The sequence below is a fragment of the Dromaius novaehollandiae genome, chromosome 21 (assembly GCF_036370855.1).
Source record: "Dromaius novaehollandiae isolate bDroNov1 chromosome 21, bDroNov1.hap1, whole genome shotgun sequence".
NCBI classification, from domain to species: domain Eukaryota; kingdom Metazoa; phylum Chordata; class Aves; order Casuariiformes; family Dromaiidae; genus Dromaius; species Dromaius novaehollandiae.
In genome coordinates, this window is record NC_088118.1 from 7,804,994 (window position 1) to 7,817,936 (window position 12,943).

Sequence of the window (12,943 nt, forward strand, 5' to 3'; positions counted from 1 at the left end):
GGTGGTGTCACCGAAGCCGCGGCGGGCCCGGCGCGGCACTTAGGGGGTGGGTTTTTTCCTTTCAGTTCTATTTATTTATTTACTTATTTTCCCGTCAGCTCCATTTATCGCAATAATCAAAATGTGGCTTTTCGACCCACATGAAAGTTGGTTTTTTTATGTTGCTTTTGCATGTACGGAGCTGCATGTGTTTGTGCAAAACCGCTTCGTTTTGGTCAACGTTCTGGAAGCTGAAAAGCAGCGAGGTTGGTTTCTTTTTTCAAAAAAACCTTGCCGATTTCAGAAATTGTTGACGGAGAGCCGTAGCGTGGCGAGGAGCAGCTCCGCGAAGCCTTGCTCTGCCGGGGCGCCCGGGGCAGCCGCTGGGCTCTCCGGGCGGGTTGCAAACGCCGATGGGGAGCCGGAGTCGGGCCTCTGCCTATCTTCAAAAAAATAAATAAATAAAAATAAGGGAGGAAAAAAACCACCCAGAGAGAAGAAAGGAGAAAAACCAAGAGACGGTGTGCCTTTAAGCAGCAGCGCGCCGGCGGGTGCGAGCGCGCTTGCTAAGCTGGTGACTAATGCGGCGCTGGGAAGCAGCGCCCGGCCGGTGGGTTACTCATCCGCAGGCCCGGCCCGGCGGCCGCTTGACTCAGCGGGGCCACCGGGAGCTGCCGGAGCAAATTCCAGGGAAAGCAACCGGCTCCCGCCTCGTCTCGGAAAAGATGGTTCCCCCAAAAGTCCCCGCGCCGGCCCGGAGCTCCGCGTCGCGGGGAGGCGGATTGGGACCCCCGGCTGCTCCCCGGGGACGGGCGGCTGCCCTGGGGTCTCGCAGAGCCGCGGACCGGCCCCGCGCTCTCCAGCCCGGCCCCTGCCGAAGCGTCGCCGGGCTCTTGCCGGCGGCGGAGGATTCCCGGCGGCACTGGCAAGGGCTCGGGGCTCCCGGGTAGCCAACCGCCGCCCCCGCCGCCCCCTCCTCCGTTTGCGTCTCCTCCTAATAGCCTCTTGGCCCGAGCAGCCGAATTCAATCAGCCCTTTCACCATCTGCTCCCAGGCACTTCTGCCGGGGAAGGCTCGGGGCCAGGCAGGCTGTAATTCCTTAATAGCTTCCGGATGCTGCGCGCACGGTGGATGCGAGGGCTGCGAGCGTCTCGGCCTCTCTCCCCCCCTTCCCCCCGCGCTTCGCTCGGCCTTCCAAGTTCGGGCTTCCTCCGGGCCGATCCGAGCACCCCCAGCCGCTCCGGCCCCCGGCTCCCCCGGCGGGTGACATAATCCCCGGCCCGGCAAGCCCAGCGCACGGGGCTCCTGGCTGCCTTCCCCAGCTCCCTCCCACCTTCCCGGGGTTTGGTTTGCCCAGTGGCCGCGCTGGGTCCTTCCCCGACGGGAAGTTTCCTAGAAGTCGGAGCTGAAGGAGCCGACGGCATCGGGGTCGTTTCTGGAAAGGCCTCGAGCTCGCGCGTGCGGGGCTGGTGCTGTTGGCAGCGCGGAGGTTGAGCAGCGTAGCCCTGAAAAGCGGCAGAGCCCGGGAGCGCGGCCCCGTGTTCGCGCCGGCTCTCCGGACACCCGCGCTCCTCTCCAAGCCGCTGTCTGGAGCATGACGTGGGAGAGGGACGGAGGAGGCTCCCCGTCAGGGCTGTTCGGCTGTTGCGCTCGGGAAAATCCCCTCGTTCCTTGCCTTCGTTCCCTTGTCTGCTTAAAAATAACAATAGCAGAAAGCGGATAATTCATAGGATGTTGTGAAACAAAACCAGTTTGGCACCAGCGTTTCTAAGGCACTCGGCTCAGCGTGGGCTGGAGGTTGTTGGTTCCCAGGTTTCTCTCGGGGCCATTTCTGGCCTCCATCGCTGGAGGAACTGAGCAGCTTGTTGTTTTACTGTCCACTTGCTCTTAAACCCATTATACAGATGGGGAAACTGAGGCACGGAGCAAGTGGGGCCAGATTCATGCTTCCCATGTTGAACCGAGGTGATTTGCTGTGGCCTTGATTCCTCCCATGGCTGATGGCGAGGGGAGGTCACCTCCAGAAGGTGTCACCTCTCCGAGGAGCATTAAGGAGCCGCCATGTGATGAAGCATGGCCTTCTTCTCTGCCCTCTCCCTGCCCGGAGGCCGATGTAAAGCTGACCCTTGGGCATCTTTCTCCAGCAACACATTCATTTGCACGGCTTTCATGCCAGCCAAAAAATTCCCCACCTCTGTGGCTGCTGGGAATCACCTGTCGCTGTGTCGAGCGGGCCCGGGCCAGGCCTGGCATGTGCCAACATTTCATGTGCCGGGGGTGGGCGTCGCGCGCGTGCGGTTCTCGGCCCACGGGATGGCACAGGAGAGCGTGGTGCTTGCTGCGGTTGTGGGCTACCTGCGCTCCTAAGTGATGCTCACGGAGGTGGCATGCGGTGGCCTGACGGACCAGCCCCGTCACAAGTTGGTGGGGTGGCTTTAGCGGAGTCACCGCCCCGATGGGTGCCCGGTGCTCCTGGTGCAGGTCTCAGGGCACTGAGGAGAAGGGCTTGCTCAGGCAACCTTGCTTTGACCATCCTTGGCCTCTTTTTGGTCTCGCTGGCTGTTTCTCCTGCCCCCTCCACACCATGATGGTGCGCTGAGAGGCTCAGCTAGCATCGGGAAGACACCTGGAGCGAGCAGCGAATAGCGTGAGCTGCTCTGGTTTTGATTTAAGCTGCAGGAAGCTACTGTGCGTGTTGGTGAGCCGCTGCGAGGGAGGACGGACACCTTCAGAGAGGTGAGGTCAGGATGGTTGCAAGTGCAAATCTCCATCGGCCGTAAATCCAGGGATGCAAAGCAGCAAATCCACATATAGTGCAGGGGAATTGGAGGTAGGTGGGTCATTGCTCTACCTGCGATCTCTTGGCAGCAGCTGACAGAGTTGACTATTTGTTCTAAAGAGTCATAAATAATTCTGTTGATTAAAATGATTGATTATCCTTGGTCTAATATTATTTAGTCAGAGCAAACAGTGCTGAGATTTACCAGCTGCACTCTGACCTTCCAACCCTGATCTGTTTGCAGAAGCCTGTGCAATTATTTGTTTGATTTCAAACCTAAATATACCAATCTCTTCTCCTTTTGGAGTTGCAAAGAAAGCTGGGCAGCTCGGCCTGATAAGGCAGGGCAGCGGAGGTGGGTGCTCCCGCTGTCTCGTGCGCGGGAGTCCTCGCGCGCTGTGGCAGGTTGTGGGTTGACGGGAAGGGGTGATGCTGCGAGGCGGAGGCCGGGCGGTTGCTGCGGGAGCGCGGGGAGCGAGAGCAAAGCCTTCAGCTCCTCGTCTTCCTCTGCACATCCTCACCATGTTCGAGCGCTGTCTGTGCATCCTGGGCAGAACTGAAACACTCCCTGCCGTGCAGGAAAAGATGCTATCGATAGCCTAATATTAGAAAATGGGCCGTCACAGGGTAAGGTAGAGCAGGGATCCCTGTGCAATCCACGGGGGATGTGATACGCTACGACTTGCACTGTCCCATTGAGCAACCGGCGGCGGTTTATCGCGCTCTTGGCTGTGTGTCTCACTGGCGTTGCCCTGAAGCGAAGGGTTGGCCGGGGAGGCTGTGGAGGTGGGGAGCGGCAGGAATCTGCAGCTGCAGCGCGGTGTGGCAAGCTTCGCCCCCGTACCTTCCAGCCCCCGGGGCAGCGTGCATGCTCGGGAGGTGACCCCGCGCTGCCGAGCCGCCCTTCCTTGCCACCGGTGAGCTCGGTCGCGTCTGCGTCGCTGGCTTTGGGCTTTCTGCATCCCACGGAGATGTCCTGGGCTTGAGCGTGGGGCACTCGGCACTGTCCACTCGTGACCTCTAGGCACTTGCCGTATGGATCCCACCAAGGTGCTCTCCATAGCCGGTCTGGCCCTTCCCGCTTTTACAAACCTTCCGGGTTTATGGACGAGAGAGCTGGCAGGAGAAGCTGGTGAGCGGAGTTGAGTGGCTTTGATGTAGAGGGAGATATTTTGGGGGTTAGACATCATCCTGGCTGGAGGGCACTTCAGACTGCGTCCTGCCATGTGGTACCCACGTGTCTGGCATGACGTGGCATTGATTCAGCCTCCGGGCCAGGGCTAATGCCAGGACACAGAGATGAGTTTATGAAGGACTTGGGCTGAAAATCAAGTGAAGCCTGGGGAATTCCAGGCTGGGCTTGGGACAGACGGATTGGAGGGAGGAGGAAAAGGAGGGATTTGGCTCGGCTTCTGCATGTCTCATCCCTTTCTGATGCAAAGAGAATTAAGGCTCCTCTCTGGGACCAGGCTAGCAGCGGACTCCCGGCAGCAGGGACATCCGTGGAGTCTATCCACGTAAGAAGTGTGTCGTATCATGGTGATGGACACTACGCATGAGGGATCACATTCTGGGCACAGAGTCATTTCATGAGACCACGGATATGCAACCAAACCATCTCGAGTTGTAAGCTCATGTGTAGTATGGCTACTTAGAAAATACGCTGGCATGGCATGTTCTTCCGGTGTGTTGGGGCAGACTTTGGGAGGCTGCGATCCGTTTGTAGGGTGATGAAAGAGCTAAGCATGACTGAACAGTCCTTGGCCCGTATCCCTGCTGCTAGGGGACAGCTCTGCCAAGAGATCTCAGCCTTCCTTCTTCACACTTCCAAACCTGACAGCATCTTTCTCACACAATGTACTGCCGATTGACCTTCTCCCTGACTTGCAAAATCTCTGCTTTCCCTATTTTGGGAGACTATCATGTGCTGCTTGGCCATGCTTTGGCCTCCCTGGAGCGGAGAGAGAGGCAGCAGCTGGAGGCGGTGGAGCCGAATCCGCGTTGCACGTTTTGTCCATGTCTTTGGAGGGTGAAGGGGATGGAGATTAACATCTGGAGGAGACTGAGGGCTTGTTTGGGTAGGGAAGTGAGCAACCTGAACTGCCCGGGTGCGATCACAGCAGTACAGATTTACCTCAATAGCATCGTTTGTGTACTTTTGCAGTCCAGAGTAGGAGTGGGTCATCGTGCTGGGGCGCCAGGGCATCTTCCTCCGGGGACAGGTCCTCTGCTTGCATCACTTGTTCACCAAAGACATTAGGGATGATGCTGCCGGCCAGAGATCTGAGGCGAGAACAACCGAATTCCTGTTTTTAACCTAGTTGGGAAGAAACGTTGCTGTTGCAGGTGGTGGGAGGGTGGGAGTGGGGCAGGGCGTGGGTGCCTGCTGGCTCCCACGCAGCGGGGACTGGCTGCAGTGGGAAGGGGATGGGGTGGAAGACGTGGACCGCTGCCTCCTCCTTGGAGAAGCGGAGCCCAGCCCTGGGTTTGCCTGGGAAGGGCTCGGGCCGTGCTCTCGTGGCTACGTAAACCTCAAGGGCCATTAAGGCAGGATGGTTGGTCTTAGGGGGTTTGCAGCCTCCCAGAAGAGAGCGAGGAATTTCAAGAGGCTTCTGGGTGCAGGCGTGAGCCATTCGAATACCTCGGGCACCGTTCCAGGGAGCAAATGAATATCTGCTTGTTTGTTCAGTCAGAATCGCTGGATTTTTGGAGGTTTTTTCTCATCGCTGTTGAGCAATTTGAGCCGTGCTGCTGGGGCTCGGGGTGTGAGAAGCTGGGTTTAGCCGCTTGTTTGTGGAGGAGCATCTCCCGGCGCAGAAGCGCTGATGCGGGGCAGCCGACACAGGCGTGACCCGTACTTGCTATTTACACTTGACCTCCTTTCAGCCGGGGCTGGGTGTCCGTTACGGGCTTTGCTGGGCCCACCCCGCTCTCCCATTAGCGAGTGTGTGCGCGCGCCTGTGCATGGGGATTAGAGCTATTTAGCAAAGCGGTTAGTGGGGATTAGAGTGAATTATCGCAGGGGAAGCACGTCCCGGAGCAGAGCGCCGGGTCCGCGAGGGGCAGGGAGCGTCCTTCCACCGGGCTGAGGAGGGCTGGAGGGCAAACCGGCCGGAAAGCGAGATGCTAATCCCGCATCCCGGGGGGACGCCCTGGCTCACGTGCCCTTTGCCTGGGAAAACGGGAGGCTGAAGGGCGATGAGGGCCCGACCGCTGGAGTCGGAGCTTCGGCTCCCAGGCAGGAGTGGTTTGGGCACGTGGAGATTATTCATTGCTGTCTCTGTGTTGACTCCAGCCTCCTAGCAACCTCCTGATCTGGCTACCTCCAGAGTGCTGACCTGTAAGTCTAGCCTACCGCAAACATGCACAGCTTTGCACCGGTTTAATTCGCCCCGTACCACACGGGCAGCTTAGGATGGGGCTTGAACCAGTTCTCAGTTGTGATGCTGCTAAATCGGAACCGACAGCAGCAGTTTCGGAGCCGACTTCAGAGCGGTCGCCTTTGCAGGGGGCTTGTATTGGGTTAATGCAACGGCTGTAGCTAAACCACTGAAACGCGCCTGCCTTGTCGGCACGGCCTAACCTCTGCCGTTGCTTCATCTCAATGGAAAAAATCTTTTTGCTGCCTCCACTGACTGCTTTGCATAGTTTTGATGAACGTCGTTAAACTGTGGCTGCATTCCCCGGCCCCAGCGGTGCCTGCAGCTCCCCCGTGCCCGCGCTCGTCCGCCTGGGCTCCCCGCCGCAGCCGGGATGGGAAGTGCCGAGCGAAGGTCTCCGCCGAGGGAAGCCCTGCTCCGGATGGGGCCGAGCGTCCAGCCCCGGCTGTCGTGCCCTGCCGCTTTGCTCTGCTGCCTGGCCGTTGTCAGAGCTCGCGATGGGAGTGTCTTCACTGCTGGCAACACCTTGCAGAAAACGGGGGGTTTCCCTGCTCTGCGGAGCGAGGACGAGGGGGAGGGAGGAGTAACCAGCTTGCTAGTGAATCTCGTCAAGCCAAAAATATTCTTTTTTCATGCTTTTTGTGCTTTACACCCAAAACATGCTCTTTGTTTCCATCGAGCCTGGAAGCCCAGGTCGTGCAAGATGCCTCCTGCGCTCGTGCTGGGTGGCACCTCTTTGCCCGCACCCTCAGCGGAGGAGAAGCCGCGGCAGGCCCCGGCCCCAGCCCTCCCTCCGGAGCTGGGCAAGCTTTCCCATAATTGCAGCCATCGCTGACTTAAGCCCTGTGGTTTTGCTTCGCTGTGACCCAGGGGTTTCTTCAGCCCGTCTCTTCTTACTCGCCCCCACAAAAGCCGGGCAGGATCGAGGGAGCTGACCACGGGGCTGCTGTTCCCCCGCAAGCTCCTGGGACGAAAAGGGATGCCGTTTTCCCAGGATCCGAGTCCAACACCCTCATTATCAGGCCAGGGGAGAGAAGGAGGGTGGAAAGCAGCCTGAGCGAACCCAGCGAGCAGGCTCGGAGGGAGCAGCGGGGCCCGCGTGGGCGGCGGGTGAAGCATCCTTTCACCTGCCGCTGCTGTGCCCTGGCCCTGTGCCGGCTCGCAGACACGCCGCGCCGGCCGAGGGCGACCAGCGCTTCTCATCCCGGAGCCCAAACAGCAAGAGCATCCTGCCATCCGAGTGCCACCCTCGCCTCAGCCTTTCCCGTTCCTCCCTCGCCGCGATGCTCGAAGCGCAGAGGGTCCAAACTTCGACGAAATCCTTTTCTCTGCAGCTTGCGGAAGACGGTTTTCGGGCCCTTTTTTGGTGGCAGAGCTCTGCCCCCGTGACACGCCGCATCTCCATAAGAAAGCTGCTGAATGCCGGAAGAAAGCCGGCTTTGTTGTGCTTTCTGCAGCGCTAAGCAGTGTGGGCTTTCGGTTTCCTCTCTTGTTTTTCTCTTGAAGCCCAGCTTTCATCTCCGAGTATTTATTTTTCACTGCTTGAAGGAAAAAAAGAAAGAGTTATTTTTCTTTTTTTCAAGAAGGGAAGAAATATATTTGTTTTAAACGAGAACAGCAGACGTCTGTCCCTTTTGTGCCGTTCCTTGGAGAGAGGAGCAGGGCCGGCTTCTGCAGGCCCCGTGCAGGAAGGGGTGGCAAATCTCTGCTCCCTACCCGCCCCGCGGTCTCTGCCGCGTCCCCGGCGCCCCAGCCGTACGCCTGCCCCTGCGCTCCTTGCTCCGCGCCCGCCCTTGCATCCCGCTTTTCCCTGGTGCCTTTTTCCAGCCTTCGGTCCCGCTTTCCCTCTCCTCCCCCTGAGTTTCGCTGCCCTCTCGGGCCGAGGAGCCCTAATTGGAACAGGCCGGCTCCTCTCCAGCTTCCTGCGGGGGAGTGAGAGGCTCGGCTTGTGAAAACAGTTCAAAAGTGCAGACAAATTTTTGCCTAATCCTGCCTAAATAACTGGGGCTCAGCTGGGGTTATTCGCCCGGCGTCGCTGCCCTGCTCCGGCACGGGCACCCGGCGGAGGCGAGGCCGCCCTGGGCTGGGTGGAGGAGCCTCCGAGGTGCCCGGGCCGAGGCCGCTGCGCCGGGGAGCGTGGGAAGGGTCTCGCTGCCGTCCCCCCGCTGCAGCCTCCTCCTTTCGTGAGAAAGGTTCCTCCGCGCCTGAACCCTGCCAGCTGGGAGGCTTTGAAATTCCTCCGCGGTTCCTCCTGCCCCCATTGCTAGCTCTGCCCTGGTTTTGGTCCTGGTGAAAGCCGGGGTAGAGGAGCCTCCGTGCGCGGTGGGGACCAGCTCGGGTGGCATCAGGCTTGACGTGAGCTGCGCTGGGGAAACACAGAGGCTTTTTTGCTCCTCTGCTCCTTGGTGGTCACGGGCTCGTTGGAGGCACGTGAGAGGAGGGTAGGACCACAAATCCTTGCCTCAGCGTGGAGGCGATTCCCGTCTTGCAAACCCTCTGAGATCCATCTCACGCCATCGCAGACATGCAACGGCAAGGAGCGTGAGCTCCTGCCCCGGGCCCTGGGCACCCCGAGTGCGCTGCGCAAATTCCTGCAGTCCTCCCCTTGCACACTCCTCCCAGAGAGACCTTTTCTGGACTCTCTGCAAACGGTCTGGTGTGAAGGCAACATGCATCTTCTCCCAAGCTTGTCTGTGTCCTTCAAGCCACCAGGTCCCGGACCTCCCCGGGATCCCAGCTCCCCAGCAGCCCCTGGGTTTAATCTCAGCCCTGGAAGGGGGGACGAGGAGGCTGGGCAGGGAGCGTGCTTTTACCTGAGACAACAGCCTGCTGGGTTCCTGACCTTGGTGTCCATCCATCAGAGCACGGCAGGCGGGGCGGTGGGGTCAGCCGGCCCCGCTCTGACCCACCGGACATCCATTTGCGCGCAGGCTTCTGTGCGCAGCAGCGGCGCCCGGACGGGGACACACTGGGGCTTTTGATGGGAAACAAAGTGAGCGGCCGGGGCGAGCTTTAACGGGGCAATGACTTGGAGTGGAAACTTGGGAGAAAAATGACTTTGCTCCCGTCCTCCCGCTCAGAGCGCCTTTTTATTTTTTCTTTAATGTCATTTGTTTTGCTTAGGCGGTCGGATGCTAACGTTTTGGCATGCGGCGGAGTCCTTTGCATTTTAAGGTCAAAATCCCTGAAGTTTGTAAATCGCAGCCCTTTACAAATATCAAATGTGTAGGAACAGTTTACAGATGCGAAGCCTGGTGAGAGCAGCATGAGAGCGGGACGGCGGGATGAACTCGGTGCTCTCGGCCCCTCTGGCCGCTTGCCGCGGGTGCTGGGAGAGCGGGTTTGGGGTAGGACCCCCCTGGGCGTAGATGCCGCGTAGGGATGACGTGCTGGCCCTTGGCGTTGGCGGGAGCGTTATCCTTTTGTCCTTCTGAGGTCTCGTCTGCAGGGATCGAAGAGAACCGGAGGAAAAACGGGGTTTCGAGAAGCCTGGCCTCTGGGTGGGACGGCTCAAACTGAGCCCCCAAATCCCTCGTTGCTTTGGGAAGCGGCAGCCGGCTGCAGAGACGTCGCCCTCTGCCTCCCCGCTGCGTAAGGCAAAGTGCTTCTCCCTGCTCTACACATGCTGCAGATGCTGGGGACATAATTTTCCAGAGCAACTGCAACTCCTGGTAGCGTTTAAAAACCAAACCAGAAGGCCCTGCCTGGTCTCCCGGGAGGAAAATCGCATGCAGCTCCCCGTCCGTGTAGCGGCAGCAACTGCAGGCAGGGCATCGAGGCAAACGGCTGCACGTGGAAGCGGCGTAGATGAGGTTTTAATGGGTGTCGTAAAACTACACAGCCGGCCGAGCCTGGGGTCCCGACGCGCGGCCTCGGCGGCCCTCGCTGCCGTGCTTGCTTTTCGGCTTTAAACCCCGAATTTCCGAGCGGCGCTTAGGTGTGACAGCTGCTTTTGGTGCGGATTCGTGCTCCTTTCCCACACATTCCTCCGGAGCCGCTGTGTGTGCGTGCCTGCCCGTGTGCGCCTGTGTACTTTGGGGACAGCGGGAGGTAGGCGAAAGGGGACATTTTATTTGTGTAAGATTTGATTAAAATCTTGGAAACAGGTTTCAGATGACAGTGAAAGCTGAAACCCGGGCAAGCTTAGCCCGGTCTGCTTTTGTTACTGCGTTTCTGACCTTTAGGCACCCCAAACTGAAGGCGAGTGATTTGTCTGCTGGCGAGGGGGGGCTCCATCCCGCGCCGAGACGCCCCTGCCGCCGGCAAAGTTGCCTCGGGGAGAGCAGGATAAGGCCCCACGCGCTCCCGGGGCCGACAGGGATTTTTAAAAAAAAAAAGATGTTTAAGTAGCTTCTGTATCTCAAAACCAGAAGAGGCAGAGCTGAGGTAAAAACCGTCCCCCCCAAATCTCCTGCAGATCACTCAGCTAGGACTTGTCCACAAACACGTATGCAGAGCTTGATGAACGCGTTTAATTTTACATGTTTGACCTCGTATATAGATGTGGGACACTGCTGACTAAAATTAGGCTTCTGCGAGTGTTTGCAAGCTTGGGGCTTTTCGCTGTGTTTCGTTCTGAAGAAATTTTAACTAGTAGCTGCTGGTCCAATAACAAAAGTGTCGATGGTGCTTCACTTCTAAATTTGCAGAGCGCAAAATATTTTGAATGAGAAGTCCTGAAATGCACGTTTTGGTTTGTTTTGGCATAAAAAAAAAAAAAAACACAACCAACAACAACCTTCCTTTAGCGCTTTGCAGGCGCATTTTTTTTTTTCATCTGCAGCCAGACCGTTTTCTTCTGCGGCGACCTCTCCCTGGGAATCGCTTTTCAGGATCCCGTGTTTTGACGTTTTGTTTGCGCAGGGCTCAGCGTTCACCTTACCGAGCTGAAACCCTATCCCCTGCTACTGAAAAATCGATGCGCGGGGCTGCGTGCAAGCCCAGCCGCGAGCCTTGCAGGCGAACGCGGGAGCCGTAGATGCTCCCTTTCTTGCGCCGCAAAGATGAAAAACGCAGGTTTGCAGAGCCGAGCGCCTCGTCCCCCCGGGTCCCTCGGTGGCTTGCTGAAGGAGGTCATCTGCGCAGAGGTTTTTGTGAGTGGCTCGGCGTAAAGCAGGGGCAGGACCGTTTTCTTGGGCTGACTGACTCATCTTCCCATAGCGCCGGGGAGCAGTGAACTGCCGTTTAAGCAGCCGGCGCAGGGGGGTGATTCCTGGGTGGTCCCTGCAGCCACAGAGCACAGCAAGCGCAGCATTAAAATGTAACATGAGGATGAAGGGAAAGGGGCACTGAACCACTTTCTCCCAGCGTTATCTCAAAGCAGCAGATGGAGAACAGAGATATCTAGGGTGCCTGCTCGTTTTTCCATGCCCTCTCCAGCCAAATCCAGTAAATAATGAAGTGTAATTTGCCAAACAGCCCTTGAATGTGCTCTTTGCTTTCGAAGGTCCAGATACTTCCACTGCAGCAGGCCAATTCCCTGATTTATGTGGCAGGGTTAGGGAGAGGAGTCAGGCCCCGAGAGGCCTGGAGTCGGCGAGGGATCTGCACAACCGGACTGGTGCTACCTGAGCAAAGGATTGTGCAAGTCGCTACTGCAGTGGCTTGGTGGCTGATGGGAGAGGGAGCCGAAAAGAGGGAGGTTTGGCGTGTGTTTTACCCCGACACGATAGCTGGAAGGGGCAAAGACGGGGACAGAAAGTGGCTTTTTTTAGTGTGCAGGCAGAATTGCGTCGGGGCCGGCCGCTGGCCTGGGGTTGCTCTGAAGATGGGTCGTCCAAGCCCTTTTGCACTTGAAACCCCTCCTCGCGCCCCTTGGGCTTGGGTTTGGCTGGGCAGGACCGGGGTGGACCATGAAGTCCAGAGAGGCTCAGGGTACCTCAGCCCGGCGGCTGCAGAGCTGTCCTAGCCCTGGCTCACCGGGGCATTAGTTCTTCTCGAAATAAGCCCTGGCCAACATTTTGCAGGTATGATGGGTTATTAAATCAGAGCCTGGATTCGCATCTGTGACGTAGAGCTACGGAAAGCAAACGTGGCTAAGATTTCCACAAAAAAAGGAGAATTCTTTGCATTTTGGTGTCCGCATCCAGACAGTCCTGAAAACACCAAAAAAAGCATGTGCAAGTTGTCTCGTTTTCCACTGAGAACAGTTTTCATTGAAAAATGTCCAGCAGGCTACAGTCGCTCTGGCTCCTACCCTCAGGTGGAAGCGCTCTGAGGTTTGCAGTGAGACTGATGGAGGTCGGTCATTTGAGACGGTGATTTTAGGAGAGGCCTGCCTTCTCCACAAAAGACGTTTTTCAGGAATGCTTAAAATACGTGAAAAAGAGCCAAACCTTTGTTCCGATTGAGGGGATTTCTTTTTTTTAAGCGGGTTTATGAAATGCTTAGGCTACAAATATCCACCCCCTTCCAAATCAATTAGAAAAAGAGAAGGAAAAAAGAAAAAAAAAGGAAAGAAAGTGCGCGAGACCTTTGCTTCCCACCAGGCCTCGGTCCAAGGCCCCGGCGCACGGCCTGGCCCGCGGCTCTCCCATGGGGGTGGCTGAGCGTTGGGTGGTGACTCACTCCGAATCGCGGCGCTCTGCTCCCCGGGCCGCGTTGTTATGTAACTCCAGGCTAATGTGGGATTTTCCAGCTCTTTGTTTTGCCTCCCTCCTCGGATGGATTTTTCTGCTCGTTCTTCATCATGCCTCATCCTGCCGTGAACTTAGTTTTTCCAGGATTGCCTGGGATTCTTCTAAAATTGTGTGTCCCCTTTGCTTTGGCGGTAATTCAGAGATGCTGGTGTTGGTGATGGTCTTTG

At 57.7% G+C, this 12,943-nt stretch overlaps 1 protein-coding gene across 4 annotated transcripts in view; it reads left to right on the forward strand.

The window, feature by feature from the left end:
• Positions 1-12,943, forward strand: part of ETS1 (ETS proto-oncogene 1, transcription factor) — a 71,751-nt gene that overhangs the window by 34,058 nt on the left and 24,750 nt on the right. The window lies entirely within an intron of this gene.